The sequence below is a fragment of the Eurosta solidaginis genome, chromosome 2 (genome assembly GCF_040869045.1).
Source record: "Eurosta solidaginis isolate ZX-2024a chromosome 2, ASM4086904v1, whole genome shotgun sequence".
Taxonomy (NCBI): domain Eukaryota; kingdom Metazoa; phylum Arthropoda; class Insecta; order Diptera; family Tephritidae; genus Eurosta; species Eurosta solidaginis.
In genome coordinates, this window is record NC_090320.1 from 270,357,999 (window position 1) to 270,370,559 (window position 12,561).

General features: G+C 35.7%; 1 protein-coding gene across 1 annotated transcript in view; it reads left to right on the top strand.

The window, feature by feature from the left end:
* The first annotated feature begins 5,924 nt into the window (after nt 1-5,924).
* LOC137242769 (uncharacterized) overlaps nt 5,925-12,561 on the top strand; it is a 121,430-nt gene continuing 114,793 nt past the window's right edge. Inside the window, exon 1 of the mRNA XM_067770022.1 lies at nt 5,925-6,093. The gene's annotated coding sequence lies outside the window, so the exon portion shown is untranslated. The remainder of the gene's footprint in view (nt 6,094-12,561) is intronic.

Here is a 12,561-nt window from a genome sequence, read left to right on the forward strand (position 1 = left end):
CTCTGGCATACCGCCCCATAATTTTAAGTTAAAAACAATACTCCAATTATTTTGCTGCGTAACCTCAAGCCACCAACTCTATGCAATGGAACGAGATTACGAATAAAACAAATGCATAAAAATATCCTCGAGGCAATGATCCTCACGGGGCCTGCGGCCGGAGAGATATCGTTCATACCCCGCATACCAATATTCTTCGAAGAAAATTTTTTGCAGTCACAATCAACAAATCACAATTCCAAACTTTCCACAATGTTGGTATTGACTTGCGTGCAGAAGGTTTCGCCCATGGGCAGTTGTATGTTGCAATATCGAGAACTGGGAACCCTCAGAACAAACTATACTGCTACCTTGAGACAATAAAACTAAAAATGTAGTGTACTCGGAAGTACTTTAAGTTATAGAATATATATATATTGTACCGAATTTTGAGAAACTCCGCTTATTTGAAACCTTATGCTAACGTTCGAATCGCTAAACTGTTGAATAAATAACTCCAATATTCAGTATTGCAAACTGATTTTATTTAGATTACTTTGGGAGTAGTACTTCACAATTATACTTCACAACCAATAGCCTGTTTAAATCAAAACTGTTTAGTTATTACTCAGCTTGCACTGCTTTTATGCTCTCTGTTGCCTCGTCAGCATATTTCTCCAAAGGTCTAGACGTTTCACCTTCTAGAATCTCCTGCTTGGTTACCACCAGTATACATGTATATTTGTAGTTTATGCGTTTCTCATAGTCATAAGCGTGTGTATGTGTGAGTAACTACTTCGGCTGATGACTACATGTGTGTGTGTGTGAGATATCTCTTCGTCGCCTTCTACATAAGAGTGGCTGCTTTATTGTTGTTGTGCATTTATTTAGTAGCAGCTTATTGATGCTAATATTCGTCACAATATAAAAGAAAGTGGTGTTAGTTACACTATTTATAACTCAAGAACGGACGAACCGATTTGGCTGGAAATTGGTGGAGAGGTAGCCTGGAACCAGGAGACGGACATAGGATACTTTTTATCCCGTTTTTGCTAGTGTCTTGATATCAAAACGTGGACCTGGGTAATCATGGGATGTGTTTGTACAATAGGGGTATCAAATGGAAGCTGTTTATGAGTACTTTGACACGGGATATTTTTCGTACCTCTGGGAGACTAGGGTCTCGATATATATGCCAAAACGTGGACCCGGGTACCCCTAGAATCTGTTTATAGAATATGGATAACAAATGAAAGCTGTTGATGAGTGCTTTAGTAGAGGGTAATTTGCTTACCCCTGGGTGACTAAGGTGTTGTGATATGGGCCAAAACGTGGGCCCGTGCACACTTATGGCTATCAAATGAAACCTGTTGATGAGTCCTTTAGTACAGGGTAGTTTTCATACCTATTGGTTACTAGGGTCTCGAGATATAGGCCAAAACGTGGACCCGGGTACCCCTAGAATGTGTTTATACAATATGGATAACAAATGAAAGCGGTTGATGAGTGCTTAGTACGGGGTAATTTTCATACCTATTTGTGACTAGGGTCTCGAGATATAGGCCAAAACGTGGATCAGGGTAACACTAGGATGTGTTTTTTCATTATGGGTATCAAATGGTGGCTGTTTGTGAGTACATTGATACGGGGTATTTTTCGTACCACTGGGTAACTAGGGTCTCGAGATATAGGCCAAACCGTGGACCCGGATACCCCTAGAATGTGTGTGTAATATAGATGTCAAATGAAAGCTGTTGCTGAGAGCTTTAAAGTAATTTTCATTGTGATATTCAATTTAGTCGCATCAACCTGGCAAAACTGATAAATATACATGCGAAGCCGAAATAAGGACATGAATTAATAATACCCACATACCTATTTACATACATCCTATTCGATTTGCCTTAAATTTGGTATATAAATTTGCATATATTAGTATTTACGATCCTTTTTTCCGGGAAGTAGACCAGAGACGGATTGGGACTGGCATTAGGACTGAGACTCGGAGAGATACTGGGACTCGGAATGGGACTGGAACAAAATACATACGACGCTCTGAGACTGGCAATAAGGGATGAAGTAGAATGAGAAGAACTTGATGGAAGAGAAAAGAGGGAAGGAGCAGGAGACCCTGAAAGAGATAGAGTGGGACAAAGATAGCGATAGATGAAGCGAAAAAGACGGAGGGAGGAGTGAATAAAAGGATTAAGAAAAAGTGAAGAGGGGGAGGGCAGAGTTAGACGGAAAAACCTTATTAAAATGTATGCAGATAGACCAATTTTAGGGCAGAACAACACTTGCCTGGTCTGCTAGTAAACTAATAAAACAAGACTTTTAAGTTTAAAGAAATTATGTCGACCACTCCATCCGCCACAAAAGTTCATACCCAATTTAAGGAAGTCTGCCTGAAAGTATGCTACACATTATGCTTTAATTCGCTATGTTCTAGTACGTAGAGTATAAAAACGTATGCACCTATGGATATATCAATGTAGCACAAATAAATATCGGGAAGAAATAACAAGCGTTTATATGGGTAATCATTCTGCTTTCAAACATCTAAGGTTTTAATGAAAATTAATTTTCGTGGCAAAATTAGGTATTGAATGCAGCCGTAAAACGTGATATTCGTACCTTTGTATAAAAATATCTCAAAAGCAAGTACTAAAATGAAAAATCAGATTTGATATTCAGATTTGGTGTACTGAAGACATGAAGTAATAGCTCATTTCTGGAAGTTTGCCAAATTTTGTGGGCCTGTGTAATCTCCCCACCTTTGGTAACAAGAAAAATTTTAAGCTGTCATAGGCTTTTCATATGCAGACTTACCATTCATATACTCATACATTTCAAAAACTCAGCTAAAGTGATTTTTCTTGATACTGGCTATAAAAAATAAGGGTTGGTGTCGAAATTCTGTATGTACAAAATTCTAAAAAGAAAATTCTGCTTTTTAAAATTCTGCTTTTTTAAAATTCCGCTTTCTAAATTTCTGCTTTCAAAATTCTGTATTTCAAAATTCTGTATTAAAATATAATGTTAACAATGTTAAAGAGGGCATGTAATTATTTTAAAAAAGTGTGCCATGCACAGTAATTCTGCGTAGAACACCTTTTTGCATAGGCGGCCTTCGGCCGCGCTTTTAAAAAATAACCCTGGGCTGCGCCATGCCAAGTCCGGGTGTGTGGTATAACCGTGGTGGTAGCGTAATACACCGTTCTGCGAATGCGGCCTTTGGCCGCACTTTAAAAAAATAACCCTCAGCCGATCCAACACCGGCTACGCCATGCCATGATTCCGGAATTTTGACTACCAGAATTAAACATGCAGAATTTTGAAAAAGCAGAATTTTAAAAAGCAGAATTTTAAAAAAGTAGAATTTTTTTCAAGCAGAATTTTTTTGCAATTTACAGAATTTTGTCACCCAGAATTTTTTAATACAGAATAATGACATGCTCCCGAAAAATAAGCTTGTGATTAAGATTTCTGAATTTTTCTGAAACACTGCAATGTTCACTATTTTTTTAATTTTTCTAAGTAAACAACGTCAACTCAATTCAAAGGCTTAGTTTATTCAGCCTTAATTTGGAACTAAGTGTGTCATAATGCATGTGAAACTTGAAAATCAAATCTGTCAAAAATGCAGGTTGTTTTTTGCAACAATGCAAACAAAAGCAAGCCAAGTAACTAAATCTTAGACAAAAAAAAGTCGACTAAAAATATAGTCAAATTTTTTTTCTAGCAAGTGACAACTTTCATACCTACAACACCTAGCATTTTTGATAAATTATTTGACAAATAGTAATACAGCTTCCAAAAAAAGCAATAACGTAACGAATAAAGCACTTAAAAACTATGAAATTCGAACGTTGAAAAAATTTAGATTTAGCTGCAAAAAAATCTTATATATGTTTTTTTTACTGAGCCAACTTTTTCTACATTATCTCTTTTCATACGACCATAATAATGAGCTTTGCTACGAGAGAGCTTTTTTAGCAGAAGCTAACACCAACCACACAAAAATTAATCATAATATATCCGGAATGAACACTCCATTATTGCAAGAAAAAAGTTAAACAAAAACAAGTAAGAAAAAAGTTAAACAAAAACAAGTAAGGAAGGCTAAGTTCGGGTGTAACCGAACATTACATACTCAGCTATATGGCAAGGTATTAAGGAGGGTTTTAAAAGGGAGTGGCCCTTAGTTGTATATGTGAAGGCGTTTTCGAGATATCGACCAAAATGTGGACCGGTGTGACCCAGAACATCATCTGTCGGGTACCACTAATTTATTTACATATGTTATACCACGAACAGTATTCCCGCGATGATTCCAAAGGCTTTTGATTTCGCCCTGCAGAACTTTTTCATTTTCTTCTACTTAATATGGTAGGTGTCACACCCATTTTACAAAGTTTTTTTCTAAAGTTATATTTTGCGTCAAACAACCAATCCAATCACCATGTTTCATCCCTTTTTCGTATATGGTATAGAATTATGGCATTTTTTTGCTTTTTTGATAGTTTCGATATCAAAAAAGTGGGCGTGGTCATAGTCGGATTTCGCCCATTTTTAATACCAAGATAAAGTGAGTTCAGATAAGTAGGTGAACTCAGTTTAGTAACGTGTTAACGGCCCAGCGGAAGAACAGACGGTCGACTGTGTATAAAAACTGGGCGTGGCTTCAACCGATGTCGCCCATTTTGACAGAAAACAGTTATCGTCCTAGAATCTAAGCCTCTACCAAATTTCACAAGGATTGGTAAATTTTTGTTCGACTTATTGCATTAAAAGTATTCTAGACAATTTAAATGGAAAAGGGCGGAGCCACGCCTATTTTGAAATTTTCTTTTATTTTTGTATTTTGTTACACCATATCATTACTGGAGTTGAATGTTGACATAATTTACTTATATTCTGAAAAGTTTTCAATTTTTTGTTAAAATTTGACTTAAAAAAATTTTTTTTTTTTTAAAGTGGGCTTGTTCTTCATCCGATCTTGAGAATTTTTATTTAGCACATATATAGTAATAGGAGTAACGCTCCTAGCAAATTTCATCATGATATCTTCAACGACTGCCCAATTACAGCTTGCAAAACTTTTAAATTACCTTCTTTCAAAAGTGGACGGTGCCACGCCCATTGTCTAAAATTTTACTAATTTTCTATTTTGCGTAATAAGGCTAATCCACCTACCACGTTTCAACGCTTTATTCTTCTTTGGTAATGAATTATCGCACTTTCGATATCGAAAAAGTGGGCGTGGTTATAGTCCGATTCGTTCATTTTAAATAGCGATCTGAGATGAGTGCCCAGGCACTTACATACCAACCTGGACACGGACATGGCTAAATGAATTTCTTTTTTCGCCCAGATCATTTTGATATATAAAAGTCTATATCTATCTCGATTAGTTTATGCCGTTACGGAATACCGTTATGCGAACAAAATTAATATACTCTGTGAGCTCTGCTCAGCTGAGTATACAAAAAACTAAATCAACACAAATCCTTACGAATGCCTTATCTACTATGAGTTGACTGGCAATATTTCTTCACATCGCTAATGCGTCGGCTCGCGCAGCCACCTGTTTGCATGTGTGCGAGTATATGTGTGTTTATGTATATGTTTGTTGCTGAAATGAAATCGGCTGATAGTAGCTTCGATGAAAAGGACTAAAAGCGACAGCGTGAACAAAAACACCACCACCAACACACAAAACGATGATTTTGATTTCGATGTTGCCGATGATGACGAGTGGCAGACGTTATCCGCCTATCAATGAAGAGGCTGCTGATAGCATAGCAAAAAATACAACGTTTTGTTGCTTGTTTTCTTTTTTTTTTTTTTGCTTGTTTCGTATTTACTACACTTTTTTGTATTCGGCTAACGCTTTATAAAAGGCACTTTAACTACGAAGCCGCAAAGCATTCGCTCAACAAGTGGCGCCAAAGAAGCAACAAACCAAACGCTAAGCAAAAATTAAACGGGCGAGTTAAGTGTTGACGTTAGCAAACGTAACGATATAAACATTGAGTTTGTGTGAAACGAAAGTGTATAACAAAGTTTTGAATTTGCGTCTTTTTTTTTTCTCAAGGAAAATCAGATATTAAGGTGAATATACGCTAAAGAGTGTCATTTGTGCGTTCTAAACAGAAATAAGCGTTAAGTTTAAAATGGAAAATTTTTCGAAAAAAACCTAAAATACGCTAGTGGGAAGGAATAAAAAATAAATTTCTTTTTTGAGTGAAAATAAAATTGCATACGTTTTGTGGACAACAGCTGTATAAGCTTACACACATGCCATATGCTGCGCCTAAAATTATGCATATTAATATTTGTAAATAAAGTCAATGGCAGCTTTACGGATAGGGACAGTTTACCTCACCAGTACGAACAAAAAAATTCAGAAGCACTTTTTTGATTAAAATTAAAAAAGTAATTCCACTGTAAAAAATATTTATGATTATCTTATAAAATTTGAGCAGTTAGCCACAGCCTCAAAAACATGACAGAAAACTATTACATAAAACTTTAGTAATAATAATCCCCTGCAAATATTTTTTTTTGTCATCCAAAGCTATTTATTCTGTTTAAATTTTTAAAATTAACACCGGCGCACAAAAGTGATCTGCACATGGAACTAAACCTATGTACTCAGATGTATTTTAGTACGCTGGTTTCTAATTTTTAGTCGGTTTTGTGAATTTAACCTCAAAATCTCGAGATATTTGAAAAAAGTCATAAGTCGAAATATTGAAAAAAAACTAAAAATTTTCCAAATAAATTAATTATGTTTCCAATGTACTGAAATGTTCGAAATAGTAACTCGAAGTGGGTTTTTGGATACAAATTCTAGTTTCATAAGGAAAAAATGGAAAGCGAGCTGTATTGGTTTTACTTACGGATTTGCCCCACAGTGGCTTAATATTAAAACTTAAGGCTTAAAATTCGCTTCATTCTAAATTTGTCATACGATTTAAATAACTTTGTTTTAAATGCAAACTTTTGTTCTATTATATGTTTAAAATTTTAGCAATAATTTTCCACCCATTAAATTTTCTAATGACGCAAATTATTTGTGATGCCACTGCTTTATGAAAACTGTAACTATAAAGATATGGATATTATGATCAAAAATTAGGTTTACTTTCTTTTGCACTTCTGTGTGAATTGAAGTGTATCTACTGTTTATTTATTTATTTTAATTTTAATACTTTCATTTTATTTTTTATTTATTTAAATACCTTTCATAAAAATGAAATTGTATATAAAGTTTGTCACGAATCTCTAAATTGTAAGTCCTTAAAGGAGAAGAGATAGACCCACCAATAAGTATACCGAAATAATCGGGATGAGGAGCTGAGTTGATTTAGCCATGTCCGTCTGTCCATCCGTCTGTTTGTATGCAAACTAGTCCCTCAATTTTTGATATATCTTCATATAATGTGGTGAGCGGGTATATTTAGGTGTCCGATTAGACATTTCTCGGAACCGGCCGGATCGGACCACTATAGCATATATCCCCCATACAACCGATTTTTTTAAAAAAGAGGATTTTTGTCATATTTTCCTCAATTTACTAGATTGAAGCTTCAAACTTCACCATATGTTTTCATATATTGCGCATATTGTTGTCTAAAAAATTTATGAGATCGGTCGTATATATATCTAGCATATATTCCCCACAACTGATTGTTCAAGAAAAAAGCTTTTCGTAATTACTGCCCCATTTTAACAGCTTACTTACTTATTTACTTAATTGGCGCTTAACCGTCTAAACGGTTATGGCCGTCCAACAGTCGCTCCGCCAACCGGCGCCAATTGGTCACACCAAGGGAGTTTAAATCGTTTTCCACCTCGTCCTTCCAACGGAGCCATCTACCTCTGCTTCCATAGGCGGGTTCCGATAGAAACACTTTCTTGGCCGGAGCATCATCATTCATTCGCATAAAATGGCCTAGCCAGCGCCGCCGCTGCGTTTTAATTCCCTGGACTATGTTGATGTGTGCGTATAGCTCGTACAGCTCACTATTAAATCTTCTTCGGTACTCGCCATCGCCAACGCGTAGAGGTCCATAAATCTTTCGAAGAACTTTTCTCTCGAACACTCCCAACGTCGCTTCATCTGCTGTTGTCATGGTTCATGCTTCTGCCCCATATAGCAGGACGGGTACGATAAGTGACTTGTAGAGTATGATTTTCGTTCGCCGAGAGAGGACTTTACTTTTCAATTGCCTACCTAGTCCAAAGTAGCATTTATTGGCAAGATTGATTCTTCGCTGGATTTCAGTGCTGATTTTGTTACTAGTGTTGATGCTGGTTCCCAAATAAACGAAGTCTTTTACTATTTCGAAATTATGGCTGCCAACAGTAACGTGGTTGCCATGACGCGTATGCGCTGACTCTTTGCTCGATGACAGAAAATACTTCGTTTTGTCCTCATTCACCATCAAACCCATTTTTACCGCTTTTTTCAGTTTGGAGTAAGCAGAACTAACAGCGTGGGTGTTTAGGCCTATGTTTAACAGCTAGAAGATTCAAATTTCATCAAATGCTTACATATAGGGCATTCATTAATGTCTGAATAAATCGTAGAGATCGTTGGTTTATATAGAATATACCCCATATAAACTGTCATTTCCGCCCCCTTTTTAACGGCTAGAAGCTTCATATTTTATCAAATACTTACGTTTACTTTATATTTTGTTGAGATAAGTGATTCATTGTCAAAGCTATTACATGCAGACCACAAATAACGTGAAATTTTGCATCCTCACACAAACTACCTACCTATTTTTTATTTTATATTTATCTTAAAAATCGCTTAGGTATGTATGTACATTTATTCACTATATATTTCGTATCTTATACACCCGATTATTTAGATATTATGAGGATAAGATTATGTTTCAGCGCCATTCATGAAAGGTATGAAGACAGTCCCGTCCTGACTTGTTCATAATGTATTTGATATTTTTCCGGCAAAAATTTCTAAGCATTCTATAACTGAAACTATGGAAAACAAACTCATATTTGTTTTCAAAAAAATTCGAGAACTTCAGAAAATTTTCTAACCTTTTATATAGAGTTACCTGAAGTTTTTGATCCTAGCATTTTTGTAGCCCAAACAATTTTAATCTAACAAAGTATATGTTATAGGACACTCGAAATTTGCAATGATTTTTGACAGTTTTTTTGTTGAACGGTATTTTAGATTTTTCTCCATTAAAAGGGTGAATAATTTTTTTATATACAAAAAGTTCGAAGTTTTTGTAAAATTTTCTCGAATTTGTGTTTTTTTTTTAACTGTTTTCGAAACTGGTTTACAAAGTTTCAATTACAACAAGTAAGAAACCCTAAGTTCGGGTGAAACCAAACATTATATACCCAGCTGTACACTTGAAACACTGTTATTGCTTGCTTTGTGTGGTTAATAAGGTTATAAGACTGCGCAAAAATATATATATGGTTATATTCTGAACTCTTAACAGTTGTAGCTATGAAAAAAAATTTGTATGTCAAATTTGGTTCTGGGTTGGAGATTCTTGCTCGACTTATGACATAAAAGTATTTTGGAAAGGGTAATAAAGAAAGGGGCGGGTCACACCCATTTTCAAAATTTGTTTTTGTTTTGTTCTTAGCTCAACTATAGCACTACTGACGTAGAATATCAGCCAAATTTAGTTTAATAGCATAGAGTTATTGCAAACTTTGTTAATGGTTAGACCTTTAAGAAAAGTGGGCGTGGTACTAAACCAATTTTTATTATCTTCACTCAGTCTATATAATTTGGTAAGGATAGTGCCTCTGCCAAATTTCAATGTAATATCTTCACCGGATTTTGATGTATGGCTTGTTAAACTTTTAAAAAATTTTCTTCTAAATGTGGATGGTGCCACGCCCATATTCCAACATTTTTTGGAATTTATGTTTTGCGTCATAAACCCAATCCACCTATCAAATTTCATTAGTTTAGCGGCATTAGTTTTTGAATTTTAAAAATTTTTTTAAATTTTTCTAAATTTTCGATATCGAAAAAGGTGCGTGATTATCATCCGATTTCGCTCATTTTCAACACCAATCTATTATGGGTCCAGGTAAGCGCGTATAACGAATTTGGTGAAGATATCTCAATATTTTCTCAGTTTTTATGTTTGTTTGTTTAATGGTGTGTTCAATTTATACTTATTATTTAAGAATTCATGAGCTTAACACCGGCTTACAATAATTGAATATTCAATTATTATATTTTTCTAAGAGAAACTGAAAAGAAAGAATGAAACATTTACTGGCATATTGCGGTGGTACCATTTCGAAAACCGCCACGTAATCATCAATAGGCAATTTCGTAATGTTATCAAAGGTTTCACCGAGATTCGAACCGCGAATCACACGGTGAAACTGCAATTGCCTTAACCACTAGGCCTAGTGGTTCGGTGAAATCTTTGATAACATTACGAAATTGCCTATTGATGATTACGTGGCGGTTTTCGAAATGGTACCACCGCAATATGCCAGTAAATGTTTCATTCTTTCTTTTCAGTTTCTCTTAGAAAAATATAAGAATTGAATATTCAATTATTGTAAGCCGGTGTTAAGCTCATGAATTCTTAAATAATAAATATTTTCTCAAATTATAGACAGACGGGCGGATAGACAGGGCTTAATCAAATTTTTTTCGATACTGATGATTTTGATTTATGGAAGTCGATATCTATCTCGATTCCTTTATACCTGTACAACCAACCGTTAACCAATCAAAGCTATAATACCCTGTATACAAGTACAGTTGTGTATATAAAAGCATTGTAGTTTATCCTGAAAATATTCAAAATAAAAAAAAATTTTGAAATTTATTGATGAAATTTGATAAAAATAACCACTGCCCTTTTCCTGTTTGACGCTGTACATATATATAAGGACATTCAGTTTACATTTGCCGCTAAATTCTTCTTTTCATTTCTGCACTTTTTTTCTTATCTTTCGTTTTTCCTTTTATGACTGCATGCTGACATTTTTCCGCTTTATTGCGTCTGAAAACATTGCGGCGTCGTTCATTGAACTGAAGTTCTTCAAACTTTTTCAGTTCAGCAGCATTATTTTCATTCTATTTTATAACATTTCGCATTATTTACATAATTTATGGTTACGTATTTATAAATTTGTAAATATCTTATATCATTCTCACATGATTACCTGCATTTGCATTATTATTTAATATTATCAATGCAATCACCTGCTGATTTTCGTCAGTTTTATGCTTAACGGATCAGTGCATACTTTTGGGCGGATACGAACATCAAAATAAAATGATGAAATTTTTAGCGACTTACATATAAATTTTAGGAAGGTTTTCAAGGCGTTGGGATACGAGTGACTTTCAGGAAAAACTATTAAAATTCGGTATGCATCTCCGACACAATATCCGGACAAGAACATTGCGAGTCGATTGAGGATAAGAAGAACTCAGCAAGACTTGAAAAGACTCGTAGAAATTATTTTACTCATAATGAAACTTCTTATAAGTTTCATTCTGTGAAGCTAACCATAACCCAGAAGAAGGTATTCTCTATCATTTTCGTTCAGCCTTTATAAATGATATATTGGCATCATTTAATATAGTCCAAATGAACTATCGATTCGTCTCTGAGCTACACATCCCGCCTGCAAACCTAACGGCCAAAAACATCGTGTTAGCAACTGCAAAAAGGTTGAAGGCCTCGGGGCAGCTTGAGTGCAGGCCTTATGGCCACTGCTGTATGACGCCATCTTATATCAAGCAAACGGAATATATGGTGCCGTGCCTGAGCTTCGAATGGGATATTGGGGCCACAATTGAGCTGGAGCGTTGGTTGGTGCCGAGGTGCAGAAATGGAGGAACATTTTATACACGTGTATAGGGATGGCTCCACATTAATGGAGGGGGTTGGGTCTGCTGTTTACTGTGTCAACCCATAAATAACTAAATCCTACAGGCTGCCAGATTACTTCAGCGTTTTTCAGGCGGAAATTATGGCAGTGAGGAAAGCAGCGGAAATTCTGGAGGAAGCGTGCTTAAGGTGCAGTCGCGTCAATATATATATTGATAGTCAGGCTTTAATCTCACACTGTACTTCATCAAGAAGTGTTCTGGAATGCAAAGAAGTATTGGAAAAGTTTCGCTTAGGACGGACCATACATTTTTACTGTGTTCCCGGTTATAAATCTAAGACTAGCAAAGTTGCTTCTATCATTAAAAAGAGAGGACTGTGGACTCATAATGGGTATTCTGACTGGACACTGCCTTCTAACGTCACATACCTTTAAATTAGGCTTGGTCGGTGATAGCAGATGTAGGAAGTGCGGGTTGGTGGAAGAAACGATCGAGCACGTTCTATGCTCGTGCCCTGTGTTTGCCAGGCTAAGACTCCAGCTATTAGGATGTCAGATCTGGAAGCAGCAAGTGGCGTAAGTCGTAGGAAGATTCTAGTATTTGCCAAGAGGACGGAGTTATTTTATAACATACGTCCTGGTTTTTAATAGGGTTTTTCAGTTCGGTCGTTAAAACAAACTTCCGGTAACACTACGGACTCATTAGGT